This window comes from Antechinus flavipes, chromosome 5, assembly GCF_016432865.1.
Source record: "Antechinus flavipes isolate AdamAnt ecotype Samford, QLD, Australia chromosome 5, AdamAnt_v2, whole genome shotgun sequence".
Classification (NCBI taxonomy): domain Eukaryota; kingdom Metazoa; phylum Chordata; class Mammalia; order Dasyuromorphia; family Dasyuridae; genus Antechinus; species Antechinus flavipes.
The window spans coordinates 161,116,749-161,134,779 of NC_067402.1; the positions used below are offsets into that span (position 1 = coordinate 161,116,749).

Consider the following 18,031-nt stretch of genomic DNA (forward strand, 5'->3'; position numbering starts at 1 on the left):
TATATTCATCTCCCAGTGTTCTTTCTTTGGGTGTAGCTGCTTCTGCCCATCTTTGATCAATTGAAACTGAATTAGCTCTCTTTATCGAAGAGATCCACTTCCATCAGAATACATCCTCAAACAGTATCATTGTTGAGGTATATAATGATCTCCTGGTTCTGCTCATTTCACTCAGCATCAGTTCATGTAAGTCTCGCCAGTCCTCTCTGTATTCATCCTGCTGGTCATTCCTTACAGAACAATAATAGTCCATAACGTTCATATACCATAATTTACTCAACCATTCTCCATTTGATAGGCATCCATTCATTTTCCAGCTTCTAGCCACTACAAACAGGGCTGCCACAAACATTTTGGCACATACAGGTCCCTTTCCCTTCTTTAGTATTTCTTTGGGGTATAAGCCCAGTAGAAACACTGCTGGATCAAAGAGTATGCACAGTTTGTTAACTTTTTGAGCATAGTTCCAAATTGCTCTCCAGAATGGCTGGATGTGTTCACAATTCCACCAACAATGTATCAGTGTCCCTGTTTTCCCACATCCCCTCCAACATTCCACATTATCTTTCCCTGTCACTCTAGCCAATCTGACAGGTGTGTAGTGGTATCTCAGAGTTGTTTTAATTTGCATTTCTCTGATTAATAATGATTTTGGAGCATAGTTTCATATGTTTATAAATAGTTTCAATTTCTTCGTCTGAGAATTGTCTGTTCATATCCTTTGACCATTTATCAATTGGAGAATGGTTTGATTTCTTATAGAGTCAATTCTCTATATATTTTGGAAATGAGGCCTTTATCAGAACTTTTGATTGTAAAAATGTTTTCCCAGTTTATTGTTTCCCTTCTAATCTTGTCTGCATTTGTTTTGTTTGTACAAAAACTTTTCAATTTGATATAATCAACATTTTCTATTTTGTGGTCAATAGTGATCTCTAGTTCTTCTTTGGTCATAAATTCCTCCCTCTTCCACATGTCTGAGAGGTAAACTATCCTATACTCTTCCAATTATTTATAATCTCATTCTTTATGCCTAGGTCATGAACCCATTTTGATCTTATCTTGGTGTACGGTGTTAAGTGTGGGTCAATGCCTAGTTTCTGCCATACTAATTTCCAATTTTCCCAGCAATTTTTGTCAAATAGTGCGATAATGTCTTTTCTCCCCTCCCCCCATCCCTTTTTATCTCTTGTATATTTTTTTTTATTTACCTATATAAGTACCTAGTGTCTCCCTCTGCTGTTCTATAAGTCTGCTGAGAGCAAACACTGTTTTATTTCATTCTTTGTTTTCCCACTGCCTAGCAAAATGGTATTTGTAAGGATACAAAACTGGTATATCAAAGGCACTTAATTAGTGTATGCTGATAGATTATTTTCTTTCCTCATTTGAACTCTAGACAGCATAGCCACCTATAGGCATCAAGGGAAAATAAAGGCTAGAAAGTTAAAGAAAGTAAACAAATTTCACCTATAGTACAGCTTTGTTCAGGAATGGCTTCCCTTAAAGAGCAGAGTCATTTTATTAAACAGACTCATTTTATTAAGAAATACATTAAAGGAAAGCTTCTTTTTCATCATTTTCATTTGCCTTTGGGATAGCTGTTAAAAGATATCCATGGAAGTCACTGGCAGTGAGGAGACACACGAAACTTACTTTTGTGCCCCTAGAACTCTAGATGTCTTTCTGGGGACATTCAGGTCTGTCTCTTCTAATCTTCACACTTGTTCAAGATTGCACAGGCAGCTAGAGGGATAAAGTGCTGAATGTAGAGTCAGGAAGACCTGAGATCAAATATAATCTCACTTACTAGCTGTATGATCTTGCATAAATCACTTAATCCCTGTTTATCTCAGCTTCCTCCTCTATAAAATGGGAACAATGATAGCACCTACCTCCCAGGGTTATTGTGAGGATAAAATGAATTGGTATCTGTAAAGCACAAAATAGTAGGTCACTGTTTGTGATGATGGTGATAATGATATAATGCCAGAACAGATTTTCTTATTACTATTCATGACTTTTTACCCGGCTATCTCTCAAGCACTTGTCTATAATCATTGTTTTTTAGAGTTTTTCCACAATATAGATATCCATGGCCCTTATAAAAAATTTTCATCTGATCACCTTTATTCTTAGTTTCTTCTGGTTCTTGAGTTTGGGGGCCAGAGTTCACTGTTACAGCAGCTCAACTCAGGACAAGGAATTGGACAAGACTAGGAGCAAAGTGTTCTGAAGCATGGAGCTTGGTTGTTGAAGCAACCATGAAGATGTTGCCTGAGCATCTACCAATGAGCCAATGCAGATGACTCAGCAGCTTTTCTTTTTTGTGAGGCTATCGGTCCCTCTCAAGGTCAATCTTCAGGAAGCCCCTTTACCATTAGCTCCCTGCTGGTAGCTCTGACCCAGTGCCAAAGGTGCTTTCCCCGCCAGAACTATAACAAGCACTTTGTACTAAGCAGTAGCCCTCAGGGCCACCTGACAGACTACCCATGGGAGAGCTTTTTAGTCCTCAGGGAGAATTTTTGCCTCTTGCTCAACTCCTACAGTGACAATATTCTTGGGAAAGAAACTGTTACATGACCCAATATGCAAATTCAGTTCTGGGAATGGACTCCTGGGAATGGACTCCTGGGACTGGGCTGCATTGTTTCTTTTCAGGGCTTAAAAAAAGGAGCTAATCATGTTTATGAAACACTTTAGAAAGTTTTGGAACCTGGGGACTGTTGCATGGCACCATGGAAAATAGATTATTGGAATGTGGTACATAAAAAGAAACTGACAGGTAACAAAATGAAATGTCAGCTTGAAAAGGATGTTCGAACTACTGTGTATAAACCTTTCTCTTACCTCTACTTCTTCAGCAAATGTGTTCATATGTGTACACATAGTAAACCTTGGCAATTAAAAATGAATTGTTCTTCAGGAGAGGGAAGATGGTAATAGAATTCTTAATCATCAAATTCCTTGGAACTTGTGTCTGACTTTCTATGTATGAGTGCTAATGTTCAAAAGCAACTATGTAGTTAAGACTGACTTCACAATCAGCTGCTAGAGGAATCTAAAATTTACATCTAATTATTGACCTTTAGGGTATTTAGCATTAATTATTTTGGTTACAACATCCCTTACACTTTTGGTCTAATTATATTGCATTTAAATTTGCACTTGGGAACACTAACTGAAAAAAAATTACCCCAGGATACTTTGTATGTCAGTAATTACTTCTCATTCAACTCCTGTTCAGCCAAAAAAGCAAGTTGATCCTTAATTGTGAAACTGTGGGTTCAATTAGTCTATCTCTTTTGCCTGTTATTCTCCTTGTCTGTCCAATTTTTGAAAAGGCATGGGATATCGGTTCCCAAAACTCCAGAAATGAATCAGAAGAGGAAAAAAAATCAGGAATTAATCATCATATTGCACTCTTTGTCCAATGAAATCTCCATATTTGCTCCCAATATTGGCTATGAGGCTGAATATTTATCCTGAAGAGGGTAATTCCAGCAGGAAAGAGGGTCCCAGCATAATTTCCAGGATGAAGCAAACATGACTGACTGAAAGGTCTAATAACAGTTTGTGAAATGAAACACTTAGAAACCATGGAAAATCTATAAAGAACATTGGATTTATGGGGCAGAAGAAAGAATGGGGAAATGTATAGGACCAGCATTTTTCTGATGCAGTATCTTTCCTTTCACCCATGATATGAGACATATTTACCTTAAAAAAGAAAAGCTGCCTTCAACAGGATCTGCTTTTCCTTCCGTAGTTTCTCAGTCATTCCAAGCTACAAAAAGTCTCAAATATGTGGAGTCTAGCCCTCTCAGAATTTATGGATGTCTGAAGACTATGAGCGTCACCAGATCCTTCACCTTGAGAACCAAATTTCCAAATGGAATGAAGAGGTGGGATAGAGGTAGCATGTCCAGTGAACCTAATGCCATTATAGCATTGTCACATATTTTTCTTGTTGTTAGCAACAAAGGAAACCTTTGTGAAAAATTCCTTTCAATGTTTCAATAACTTCCTTGTGCCTCATTTTGTCCCAACCTGATCTTAGAGCCACATCTTGGATTGAAAGAAAATGAAATATATTTTTTTTCCTCTGTAAATATCTACATATTAAGGGCTAGTTTCTCCCTTGGTTCTGTACTATGTTTCACCTGGTTTTGACCTGGGATTTATTTAGTGTAGAGAATTTCTTGGCAAGGATGATTCTGTTCACCAACCTCTCTGCTATAAAAGTTTTAGAAAGGGGCATGGGACACTAAGAAATTAAGCTGATGAGGCATGGAGGTGGGAAAGTGCATAGAGTGCTGGACCTTGAGTGAGAAAGACCTGAATTCAAAATCCAGTCCTAGTCAGCCCTACTAGCTTTGTAACCATGGAAAAATCACTTTTTGACCTACCTTACTTTCTTCATCTGTAAAATGGGATAATGAATGCACCTTCTCAGCAATGTTGTGAGGATGAATGAAATTTTTTTTTTTTACTTAATAGTTTTTTATTTTTCCAATTATGTGTAAAGACAGTTTTCAACATTCATTTTTGTAAGATTTTGAGTTCCAAATTTTTATCCCCCCTTCCCTTACCTCTCCCCTCCCAAGACGGCAATCTGATATAGGTTATACATGTAGATTATACATGTATAATCATTGAAATTATATTTGTAAAATGCAAGTGTAGCAATTACTACATAAAGGCTAGATATTATCATTAAGGGATGACCCAGTAGAAAGAGTGCCAGGCTTGGAGTCAGGAAAATTCATCTTCCTAAGTTCAAATTTGGCCTCCGATACTTCCCAGAAGCTCAAATAAACAATATATCTTAAAGTGCAAACATATACACATACACACATGTGGACAATATTTATATGCATATATTACATATACATATGCACACATCTATGCATGTATACAAACATACCTACATCCCATACATACACACTTTTTTGGAAGGCCACTATGTTTCCAGCATGTTCTGGAGGGGATTTTTTTCATGTATAGTTTGGACCAGATGGTTTTTTCAGTTTCTTCCAATCTGAGGTTTCTCTGCTTCTCCTTTGTTGCAAAACTCCTTTTTATTATTTTGATCCAGACCTTAGTTTTAATTAGTATGAGGAGGTCCTGGTGAGGTAATTAGCTGGGAAAAAAAAAAAAGAAGCAGATGAACAACTGAACTGCAATTTAGAGTCATAGAGAGTTGTCTGGGAGCAGAATGATGGGTTTTATCCAGAGCCTCCTAACCATTAAGAGTCAGAAATGGACTCTATCTTCTCCATTCTTTTGAGACTAGCTCATTTATCTACTATAATACACTATGCTGTCTGACACATCTCTCTTAAAATATTTAAAATATTTTGATTTTTAAGACATTAATTAATATACAACTTTTAAGGAATATATTAAGCACATGGGGAGTTAAGCTATTTGTTATAGATCAACTCCCTATCGCCCACCTCTGGTTGAGCTGTTCCTCCAGCTTTGTAGAAAGGGAATTTTTGCCATTAAAATCAGAAAGAAAAAGAGACTGAGGAGATGATTATTTCTTTAATATATCCATGGAGTTCTAGCTCAGCAACCAATTAAAAGACTCTTCATCACTTAGACCAAAAATTCCTGAGTAATCATGGTGAAGATATTTGCATATGTTTTAAAGTTGGGAGGAGTGGGAAAAGGCTCATTCATTAGCTATGCTGGGAAGTACATCTACTCTGAGTTTCTAGGAGCTTGACCAGAATGCTTACAGATCATACCTAATTAGAGTGCAACACTCATAAATATATAATAGATTCTTAACTATTTATAGTAATGGAATACTGTTTTGGAATTTATAAAAGGTGCAGGTAATCATAAGAATATACAGCATTTGACCAATCAATAACATTTATTTCCACTTCCATTTGATGTTCATATTTCAAATAATGTTATTTCATAAAAATGATCTTCTTAAAGTTAAAAGATTGAATTTTGGTGGGATCTGAGAGTCATAACTTTAGAGTTGGAAGAAGCCTTAGAAGCCATTCATTTTATGAATGGATGCCCATCAATTGGAGAATGGCTGGGTAAATTATGGTATATGAATGTTATGGAATATTATTGTTCTGTAAGAAATGACCAGCAGGATGAATACAGAGAGGACTGGCGAGACCTACATGAACTGATGCTAAGTGAAATGAGCAGAACCAGGAGATCATTATACACTTCGACAACGATATTGTATGAGGACATATTTTGATGGAAGGGGATTTCTTCGACAAAGAGACCTGAGTTTCAATTGATAAATGACGGACAAAAGCAGCTACACCCAAAGAAAGAACACTGGGAAACGAATGTGAACTATCTGCATTTTTGTTTTTCTTCCCGGGTTATTTATACCTTCTGAATCCAATTCTCCCTATGCAACAAGAGAATTGTTCGGTTCTGCAAACATATATTGTATCTAGGATATACTGCAACATATCCAACATATAAAGGACTGCTTGCCATCTAGGGGAGGGGGTGGAGGGAGGGAGGGAAAAAAAAATTGGAACAGAAACGAGTGTCAATATAAAGTAACTATTAAATAAAAATTTAAAAAAAAAAAGAAGCCATTCATTTTATAAAGTAATTATAAACTGAGCCTCAGAGGGGTGATATGACTTGTTTAGGCTTACACAATTAGGAAGTATTTCAAGCAGAATTTAAATCCAGATCTTCTTGACCCCAAGTTCAAAGCTCTATTCATTGTAATACCTAAATTAACTTTTGAGCAGCTTAAAGCAGTGGAAACACATTTGTGCTATATTCCCTTGATCTCTGTTTTTTTCGGGGGGGGGTGCAGATATATGTACTTTGTTATATATATACTTTGTAATATACATATACATATATATTATTATTATTACAAATTACTCTAATTACAACGTAACTCTGAACAGACCAATTACATCTTCCCCTTTTTGTATTCCTCCGTTCCTAATGTTCTAGGCTACCCCTGAGGAACTGGAGGCTATCTTTCTGGAATACTAATAACTTAAACCCAAATTCTGGTTTTTTCTCCTTCTAGCACACCCCTGTCCCAATACACATGCCACACAAACATACACACACACACACACACACACATTGTTTTCTGGCAGTGGTTAGTATACTACTTCCACTTAACCAATTAAAATCAACTAGAATTTTTTTTTGTTTTGGGGGCCTTTTTGGGGGGCAATTTGGGTTAAGTGATTTTCTCAGGGTCACACAGCTAATAAGTCTTAGATGTCTCAGGTCATATTTGAACTCAGGTCCTCCTGACTTCAAGGTCTGTGCTCTATCCACTGTGCCATCTAACTATCCCACATCAATTAGATTTTAAGGGGATATTTATTTTAAACACACACCAAGAATAGAAACACAGTCATCCTCTCTCTCTTCCTCTCCCCCAGCTCTAGAGGGACACATTCTGCCCCATACCATCTTGGTCCCTGAAGAGAGTTGGATCAACTTAATGCATTTTCTACAAAGCATTTGCTTCACTAGGTTCTTTTCCAGGATCTTGATGTTACATTGACTGGCCACAAAATCTGACCAGAATTCCATTCTGTGTCTCTTGATCTAAGTTAGTAAAGTTCCAGGTCAGCTTGGGTATTTCCTCAAAAGAAGACATGTCATTGTTCAGCTGTTTTTTCAATCCATTATGACTTTTTGTGAACCCTTTTGGGATTTTCTTGGCAAAGATACTAGAATGTTTGTTATTTTCTTCTCCAGCTCATTTTACAGTTGAGGAAACTGAGGTAAACTAGGTTAAATGACTTGCCTACTATCACACAGCTAGTAAGTGTTTGAGGCCAGATTTTAATTCAGAAAGATAAATCTTCTGAGTTCAATACTCTATCCCTTATTTTCTATTCATTATCTTTCCAAGTAATAATAGGTTTAACCTGTACATTCTCTCTTTTTCCTTGTCAAAATCAGGAGGTGGGGTGGGTTGGTAATGGCAATGAGTATCTGGATCTATGATTTTGTATGTTTTAGACGTCACATTCTTCTGATCCATGTTATATATGAACAAGGTATCTGTGTTCCAAGACTCAGTTCCCTTGTCTTTTTATGTGTAAGACTTTTCCTGATTTTTTTCATCTATTAGTAACCTCCATTAATATCTTATATTTATTTGTACATATGTATGTACTTAACTCTATACTATCTCTCCTGATAGAATATAAGCAGTTTGAGGGCAGAATTTCTTCTTTTTGTCTTTCTATCCCTTCTCCAAATACAGTGCCTGGAACATAATAGGTACTTAATGAATGCTTGTTGAATGATTGACAGGGGGACTTGAACATTACAATAATGGAGCCAAAAGAGCCATTGTTGCTCAAGGAAAGGCCAATTAAATATTTTATTTTTTATTATTTATTTATTTATTTGTAGCACCAAGGCCTCAGGGAAAAAGCCCAACTAATGGGACATACCAGAAATGTCATCGATGCTTATGAGGGACCCAGATAAAGGGAAGGCATCTGGTAAATTGTTCAACCAGGATATTCAACCCAAATAGAAACAAAACAACTAAACTGTAGTTAAGAATCTCCAGGTGGCATAATGACTTAGAAATGATACATTTTCCCTAATACATTTTATTTCATTAAATAATTTCCAATTATTTGTGTAAAAACCTTTTAACATTCATTTAAAAAATTTTGAATTGGATAGAACAGCAGCCCTGAAATCAGGAAGACCTGAGTTCAAATCTGGTCTGACACTTAATACTTCCTAGCCGTGTGACCCTGGGCAAGTCACTTACCCCCAATTGCCTCAGGGGGAAAAATTTTGAATTATAAATTCTCTACTTTCTTCCTTCTCCACCTAATTCCTTGAGAAGGCAAGCAATTTGCTTTTGCAAAACATATTTTCATATTAATCTTGTTGCAAAAGAAAATAATTGCAAAAAAAAAAAAAAAAAAGAACTGGGTTGTGCAGCAACTTAACTATCTGTGTGACTATCGGCCAGACACTAAGTTTACCTGAGTTTTGGTTTTCTTATCTGTAAAGAGAAGGCATTGGACTTAGTATTTGGTATTAGGTTTCTTTACTTTTGTGACATTTTAAAAGTTCAAGAAGTAGTTTCTGATTATTATTTTATTAATAAAGCTAGTATTTTATTCATAGACAGGTCAGCAGCACTTTCAAAGGTCAAAGACTCTTATGAAAGTATATTCCTTTTATATACCCTTGGAAGAGCTGGTGTTCTTGAGGGTGTCAATCAGCTCTGATTGGTTAACAATTAATGAGAGAGAATGACTATTGCAATGAGTGATGGACCTATTCTAATGGAGAACTGGGGAAATGTTACTTTGATTGTCATTTACTTCTATATTGCCCAATGTAGCATTCTAATCAAAGAATTTATCCCCACCTATACCTGGGTGTGGAGTGGGTGTTTGGAGTAAAACAGGACTTCCTCACTTTCCATTAAATTCCTTGCATTGGGCAAAGACTGAACAAGATTGAAAAAATTAATTCAATATTATTTTCAGAAATATCCTTCAAAGATTGAACAAAATACTGGTCCTAATTCAACTATTGATTATTAATATAAGGGGAAAATATCATTTCTCTTACCTTGAATTATCATTGTGGCACATAGGGACTGGGGTAATGGCATATGAGTTTGCAAAATCCAGAGATTGTATTGGAATTGGGGAAGTGTATGAATGATTAAACCTGGGACATCCATTAAAATGTGACCTGGTTGAAGGCAGGGTTGACAATATCTTTTACCTTTCTTTATAGCTCCATCTTATAGTACGGGCTTAACTGGTTGCGTTTGTTGACTAATTTGACTCTTCGCAGGCAACCTGCACTTCTTAATTGTTTCAGCTGAGCTGATACTTGATCTCCATGTCTGGAGAAGGGTGCTCAGGGTACATTGGAGATGTATATCATTGGAGGCAGAAAGGAAAGAAGGAAGGGAGTTCTGAAAATCTGATATCCAGAAATGGTAGAGGTAGGACTAGTTTTAAGTGATCAGGTGCAGTAATATCTGAGCACAGGGAGCCAAGTCAGTTTAGTGGCCAGGAGATTCTAGAGAAAAAAAAACTAAGGGGATTAGGGAAATTTAGTAAGAAATGGGGGGAAAAGCTGTGGGAGCTGAAAACAGGAACCTCTGGACCAATTCTGAGAGGAAGATTTAATGCTCAAACAGTTGACCATGATCCATGATCCTTGATTCATCATAAAATGCTCTAATTTTTCCATTAAAGAAAAGAAATAGCTTTTTCCATTAATTTTTCTTATGATGTATTTGAATAGTTTAATGTGCTGGTATGAATGATGATATATTTCTGAGTTAGCAAATGAAATTGAGATAGTTTCCCATCTTCTCACTTATGTACCATCCTTTAGTTTAAGTTCTAGAAATGGAGAAATGGTCAAACAAGTAGGGGAAACAAGAGGCTAAAAGCAACAACAGCTTATCTATCTTTAATAAAAAAAAAATTAGTTGAGATTAAATAAGTAGGTATATTTCTTGGCTGTAGCTTCAAACATTTCAATATAGGAGGAGGCTTAGAAACATCCCTAATTCAAATGATCCATTTTACAGATGACAAAACTAATGTGTGGGAAGATTATTTATGGAAAATTATCTTCTGATTCAAAGCAACCAAATACAATCATGGTGGTATTATAGCTATGTATATTTCTGTTCAAGATATATGTATCCAGCCAGCATAATAGTTAGTAAATGGCACCCAGTCCCAGAGTCATGGGTTCATGGACCACATAAGGCATCTAGATTTGAGAGGCAACATGGTATGGTACTGGACTTTGATTTAGAAATACTTGTGTTTAAATCCTCTTGCAGATACTTAGTGACTTTGGTCAAAACACTAAACTCTCTGGTCCTCATTTCCTCAAATGTAAAAAGAAGAGATAGACTAGATCACCTCTGGAGTCGCTCCCGGCTCAAAATGAATGATATTCATGTTAATCAATGTGAACTTGTCAAGCCTCGTGGAACCTGGATTTTAGGGACAAACAAGGGGCAATACAGCCTGAAATAACCAGACCTTCCTCTGTGGGTTAAATGAAACATAGTTAATGACTTAATCCTTTTAGGTGGATTAAATTATACAATGAAAAGAGAATCAGATTGTCAGACTGATCAAGCAAAGAGACTTTTGGTAAATCAGAAAAAGCTATGAAGAAAGAAAAAGGAGCCAAGTCTCCATAGTGCAATGTTCAGAGCCAAAACAAGCACAAAATTGGCTATGAACACTTCAAAATTCTAACATGAGAGTAGTTATAATTACATGGTTGGGTGGTACTGATGATATCTTTTGGAGCTCCCCTGTATTAAGCCAGCATTCTTTATCTCTTGCAACCCTTGTCCTTATCTCTTAAATGGATTTAGCTGGGCTGACTCTAAAACAGTCTCTGCCACTCTCCTTTCTCTTGGAATGGACATTCTCTTGGAATGTGTTTTTCCAGGAACCAGAAAACATTCTAGAAAAGATAGTAAGTAAACTCAAGAAAACAATGGTTTCTCCTACTTAGTGAAATTCTTTGTTAATTTCATTTAATGGAATTAAGGTGCATTTTATTTAGTATTTTCAGGATGGCATAATAAATATAGGCCCAACTTTGGGATCAAGATGAGTTGGATTCAGATCTTGCTTTTGAAACATACTGAGTACATGAGGAAAGAAAAGTCACTTAATCTCTCAGTGTTCCAGATGATTCTCAAAGATTATAAATTGCAATTTACCTACATCATTTGAGGGAGTTTCCACATGGATAAGCTCCTACAGGGATAAAAATTCTTGTGGAGCTACATAGAAAAGTACATATTAAGATTATTTATATTCTGTTGTATTTTGGTTCTGTTGCTACATGCTTGTAGGCTACAATTGACACTCCTTAGTTACACCATGGGAAGGAAGGACATAGAAAAATGAGGGTGCAGCTAGGTGGTGAAGTGGATGGAACACTGAGCTTGGAATCAGAAAGATTCAGCTTCCTGAGTTCAAATCTGGCCACAGACACTAACTAACTTAACTTACTTACTTAACCCTGTTTGCCTCAGTTTCATGGGATATAAAATGATCCGTGGAAGGAAATGGCAAACACCCTCGTATTTCTGGCAAGAAAACACCAAATGGGATCACAAAGACTTGGATATGACTGAGAATGTGAGCACAAAGAAATCCACATATTAGTATTATCTTTATCTTTTGTCTTTTTATTTATTTCATTAAATATTTCCCAATTACATTTTAATTTAGTTTAGACACTGCATTCCTCTAGGCCATGCTTCACATCTATTAGGGTACTAAAAACTTAAGGAATATCAGCTCTAACGTTTGTCATAAAAGTCAATATTATCACATTCATTACAATAACACAGAATGAAGTAGACAATGAAAATATCATTGGATAAGCAGGATGTAGTGGATCATGTTGATGTTATGATGGTATCAGAAGAACCAGATTCAAATCCTGATTTGGCCATTTAACTGTTTATGTGACTTTAGACTAGTCATTGAATTTGCTTGAGTTTCAGTTTTTTCAATTGTAAAGTTGAGGATAGACTAGGATGTCTAAGCTCTAAAATGATCTGTGGTCTTAAATTATAAACCAAAACCTGGCTTTGTCCCCACAATATCTCACAACTTCCATTAGAAGCCACTCTTCCCAATTTTTCTCCCTCTATTTGCAACCCCACTTTTTTATATAGACCTGCTCATTTGAAGGGCCCAAGGTGTCATGGCTGTCACAGGCTGGATGCCACATGAGATCCATGTCCTGAGCACAAAAAACTTTTAGCCCTCTGGTGACCCTGGCTATTTGGACTTGAAGGCTTCTCTAACATTCTCAATCCCATCTTGTCTTGTCTCTTCATACTATTCCAAAGTCTGTTTTCATCAGTATCCTTAAGTATCCTAACCTAGTACTACCTCTTTGATCTATAATTTGGCATCAATGTCTTTTTCTCCAGTTTTATTGTTTTCAATATAATCAACGACTTTTCATTTCTAATCGTGGTCTGATGCCTGGTCATCTACCTTCTGTGATGAGCCAATATAGTGGAGAAGGTAATGATGGTGGTAAGTCTAGTTACTGACCTTTTAGTTACTGACCTTTTAATTACCTTGATTCTTTGAGTTGAAGAAGATGATCCACTCCTTGTTTTCCAGTGACTTTCAGACCATTCTACTTCTCAAGACTTTCTCCTTCTTTTAAGTTTATTTGTTGTCTACCAAGAGCACACTTTCTATATCATTGTTATTATCATCTATTAAAATCCAGGGAGTACTCCTACTTTCTCAATGACTTGAGGATCTAGTTCCCAGTTTTCTCCCAAGCTTAATATATTATTGTCCTTATTATAGTTCAAGCATTTCAGTCGTGTCAAATTCTTCATGACCCCCTTTGGGTTTTTTTTTTTTTTTTTTGGTTTGTTTGCTTGTTTGTTTTTTTTTTTTTTTTTTTTTTTTTTTTTTGTTTTGTTTTGTTTTGTTTTTGGCAAGGATACTGGAATGGTTTGCCATTACAAGTGGCAATTTTGGCTCATTTTAAAGATAAAGGAAACAGAGACAAATTGCATCTTCTTTACTTCAATTCCTCGTCTATAAAAGGAACTGAAGAAGAAAATGGTAAATTATTCTAGTATCCTTGCCAAGGAAACCCCAAATGGGGTTATGAAGAGTTGGACGTGACTGAAATGAATGAAGAACAACAACAATTTTCTGAATCTAGGTACTGTACTTCATTCACTGTGCCACCTACATACCCATATATTGTCTTTAGTGGCTTAAATATTCATATCTTTGACCTTCTTCATCCTAATGACATCCAATTCTTCTCTAGCTACTCATATGCATGACTATGCTTTGTCCCTCTTTATAAATTTACTTCAGATTTAGGGTTCTCCTTGTCTCTGAATCTAGTTTTCTTTCCTTCCACTTTTCTCCCACTGACTAAAAATCTTTATCTTGCTATCCTTTAATTTTAATTCCTTTCTCTTGTCCATTAGTCCCCCTCATGAATTCATTTGCTTCCTTACCTAATCTAAATTTCATGTCAAGTTCTAAGCTACTTGGGATTTCATATCAACAATAGTACTTGGCTTATGTCATATAGCAAGAAATTAATAAATGATTGTGGCTGTTGAACTGATAATGAAATCAGTGTGATGCAGAAGAAAGAGTGCTAGTTTTGGAATTTAAACATCTTTATTCTAGTCCTGTTTCTAACACTCATTAACTGTCATTTATGATTTCTTGTCTATAAATGAGATTAGAGATAGGAAATGAAAATTGTTATTTCACTGGTACAGAGAATTCCTGAATGAAGAAATTCCTTCTGCCAATCCAGGTTGGTTCTGGTTCTATAATTTAGCGCCTTAAAGAGTTACCTGGGATAAACAACTTGCCCGGAATTATACAGCTAGCACACAGGTCAGGTCCTTCTGATTCTGAAGTCAGATGCTTATTCTGTAAACCATCCTCTTCCCCTATAATACTTGCACTAGTTGTGTCCCAGGGGGAGTTGTTAGGGAAATGCTTTGAGAACCTTAAGCAACCATAAAAATATGAACTACTTACTGCTATATGGTAGAATTATTCTATTATGCAATTTCACAGGCTTTGCAAACTATATTAGTGCTTCCTGTAGCTGCTGTCAGCAATGCCATATTTATTATAGCTCACATCCTGCTTTTGAGGGGGAGCATGGTTTGATGGGCAGCTGGGTGGGGTCAACAAGATCTGAATTCAACTGCACTTAACAGACACTTTATAGTTGCATCTAGTCACTTAACTCTGGGCAAGTCACTTAACCCTATTTGCCTCAGTTTCCTTATTTTAAGTTAGAGTTAGAGAAGAAAATGCAAACTACCTCACTATATTTGTCAAAAAAAGCCTCCAACAACCTCAAATGGGGTCACAAAAAGCCAAACATGACCAAACAATAATCAAGAAGAAAACAAACATTTTTGATTGCCTAATTTATAAATATTGTCTCATTTCATCCTCACAACTCCTAGATGTAGATTCTAGTACTATCTCCACTTTATTGTTAAAGGAAATGAAGACAATGTGAAAACAAATTAGTCTGAAAAAAATTTATGCTTCAGTATTTCCATTGAAAATGACTTGTCCAAAGTTACACATCTAGTTAAGTGTCTTAGACCTGATTTTAACACAGACCTTCTTTTCTCTAGGCCCAGTAATCTATTCACTGTATCCTTTATTCCTTTCTCTTCCCTATTATCCTCATCCAATCAGTTGCCAAGTCTTAATGGTTCTACTGAATCCCTTTATCTATCCCCTCCCTTTGTCTTCAAGGTATACTCTAATTCAGAAGTCTTTTGCCAAAGTTTTATTCCAAGAATTTCTAATGGGTTTCCCTTCTTCAACTCTATAGCTCTTGAATCCATTCTCTGTTGCCAAATTGTTATTCCCAAAGCACAGGACTCCCTGTGCTATGTCTTTGGTACAGAAGGCAAGGTAATTTCCTATTGCCTGACTCTCGGATAAAGTGTACAGTCTTTTGATTGAATTTAGGAGTCCTTTACAATTTAGCTTTGACCTATACTTCCAGGTTAATTGCATGGTTTTTCCCCTTTATGAATGCCTATGTTACAACCATACCGGACCATTGGCTATTCTCTGTATGCAGCATTTACGTTTCATTCGTGTTTTATATAGGTTCTTTCCATGTCTAGAATTCATTATCTCCACATCTTTGATTCTGAAAATCTCTTAAGTCCCTTTGTAACTCATCCAAAGCCTACCCCTTATAAGAAGTCTATTCTTGTCCCACCAATTCTTTTCAGCCACATCACAAAGTTACTTTATCTTTCCTTTGTATACAGTTTGTGTTTTATACATTGTTTCCCTCAAACACAATGCAAGTTCCTTAAAGACGTAAATCCTCACTGTCTCTTTGTATCTTCATCACTTACTAGAATACATAGCCTATAAAAGACATATAATAAATAGCAGGTGAATTTAATTGACTAAAAAACTGCATTTTGGAGTCCTTCCTCTATCATTTATTACCAGCATGACCTATTCCCCTCTCTGGACTTCAGTTTTCTCATCTCTAAAATAAGGAAGCCATAGCAGATGACCTTCAAAGTCTGTCCCCGCTCTAATGTTCTGTGATTCTCTGGAAGAGGAAAATAATGGAAAACATAAAGTAGAATATAATGACTATCTTTGAATCTCATGAGTTTGCCCCCAAGGAGAACTAATAAGAAATGGGCCTTAGTTTCTCTGTCTGTTAAATGAGGAGGGAGAAGTTTAGAAATAAATGACTTCTGAGGTATCACCCAGTTCCAGGTTTATGAGCCTATGAAAAAATGAATTCCTAAAAGCACTTAAAATTGAAATATCTGCAAAAATAAAAAGGCATGCAGCATGGTTTATTTATTTGAAGCATTATTTATTTATTTATTTATTTTGATGACTTGCCTAGGGTCTCCTAGGCATTCTATTGTGCAATTTCACAGGCTAGTAAGTGTTAAGTGTCTGAGGCTGTATTTGAACTCAGGTCCTTATGACTTCAGGGCTGTACTCTATCCACTCTGACATCTAGTTGCCCCTCAGCATGATTTAAAAGATGTTGATATTTTTTTCCCAAAGTTTCATCTTTAAAAGGTTTTTTCAAGTTCCTCTTTATTTCAAGCTTCCATTCTTATTTCAACAAAATTTTCATTATCAGAAATACACAACACAAAGAATCAGAAAGGGAAACTAAATACTGTTAATAGGCACTATTAAATAACTACCACCTTTAATACAACCTGTAACCCTGATCAGAAGCTGGCAGCATTTATGTAAAAATATGCCTTAATTTTCTTAATTCTTTGACTCCAGGAAGCTTTTAGAGCCAGTCATTATGTAACAAGACCAGGCAGGCTTGCTTCCATTTTCTCCCATTGACATTTTCCAATGGAAATACTGCAGCATATGATTTTTTTCAGTACTAATTTGCTTTCATGTCTTAAGCAGTGTCCCTGTCCACAAATTAGGCTTATGTATGTCTCCTCAAGCTAAAGAGACTCCATCAGGAATCCTAACAGGAAGCTCTGTGGAAAGATGGGAGGGAAAAGGAGGGAGTTGGGGTGGGGTGGGGGGGAGTCAGAAAGAAGGGAGTGGAGAGAGAGAGGGAGAGGGAGAGGGAGAGAGAGAGAGAGAGAGAGAAGAGAGAGAGAGAGAGAGAGAGAGAGAGAGAGAGAGAGAAGAGTAGAGGGTGTCTGTATGCTGCGTACATGTGGTACAGGCAGTGAGATCAGAGCGCTAACAGAACAGGCTGTGTAATTACATGTTTCTAGTAAGTGTGTTAGCCCCACGGGGAGCTAAGCTTTCCAGTCCATTTGGAGAGAAGAAGTAGATTTTGGAAAGGTGACAGGGGTCAATGCAGAACTGAGTTCCTATTCAGCTAGGATAAGGGTAACCAGTGATCCCCAGTGATTACCTGGTGACAGTCTAAGTTATATAGCTACCTGGCTTTTTTTTTTTTTTTTGAAAAGGGGCCACACCTTGCTACAGGAAAGAAGACACTGACCAGGTTGGAAGCGGTAGGTTTTGATGTTCAGCATGTTTATGCAGCAGAAATGCTGAGAGATCTATAGAATGGGGCTTGGGGCTGGATGGTTTATCTGCAATAGAGATTTCTTTTTTTAAACATGTTTGTTGTGCAAAGAGTTGCTGCATTTGGGAAGGTATCAGACTAATCCTGCCAGGCTAAGCTGTCATGTATCTATTTGATGTGATCTGTGTTCCTGTAGCTTAAGGGAGCTCTGTTTGGAGCTCACCTTTAAATACCCTGTAGTTTCTGATCTTCATTTTTCTCTCCTCCCACCCCAAGCAGACTCCCCACCCCAATCTCCTCAAATCTCTTCCCCAGCCCTTCCCAAAACCTCTCCATCCTATAGCATTTGGCCTACCTTATTTAACCTTGTTCCCTCTCCTCTCTGAGTCAGAATGTCTGGATCGTTTGCTGCAGGTGTCTGTGGATGCTCAGCAGAAGCACAGGGCCGAAGACTGCC

The 18,031-nt window shown here is 36.7% G+C and overlaps 1 long non-coding RNA gene across 1 annotated transcript; it reads right to left on the reverse strand.

The window, feature by feature from the left end:
* Positions 1 to 5,055: 5,055 nt before the first annotated feature.
* LOC127538916 (uncharacterized) lies at positions 5,056 to 18,018 on the reverse strand. The gene is made up of 2 exons (XR_007947782.1): positions 17,930 to 18,018; positions 5,056 to 5,143 (listed from the first exon to the last, which is right to left on the reverse strand). It is a non-coding gene; the product is annotated as an uncharacterized LOC127538916 (long non-coding RNA).
* Between the last annotated feature and the right edge of the window lie 13 nt (positions 18,019 to 18,031).